Below are 221 nucleotides of genomic sequence, written 5' to 3'. Positions count from 1 at the left end.
AGAAAACGCACTCAAATTTTGCGCTTTGAATATGCCGAATGGATATTTTTCAGAAATGTGTATTTTGCTGCTTCAAAGATGAATTAAGTCATTCACTCCTGTTGTAATTCAGTTCTAAAGTTTTTCTATTTTATGACCTGAAAATAGAACTTACTTTGAAAAGAAAAATCAGTAAATGTACATTTCTTATAACAATCATTTAATGCATGAACAGCAATTGT

This window comes from Penaeus monodon, chromosome 28 (assembly GCF_015228065.2).
Source record: "Penaeus monodon isolate SGIC_2016 chromosome 28, NSTDA_Pmon_1, whole genome shotgun sequence".
Taxonomy (NCBI): domain Eukaryota; kingdom Metazoa; phylum Arthropoda; class Malacostraca; order Decapoda; family Penaeidae; genus Penaeus; species Penaeus monodon.
The sequence above is the reverse complement of the archived record's forward strand: the minus strand, read 5'-3'. Positions refer to the sequence as shown.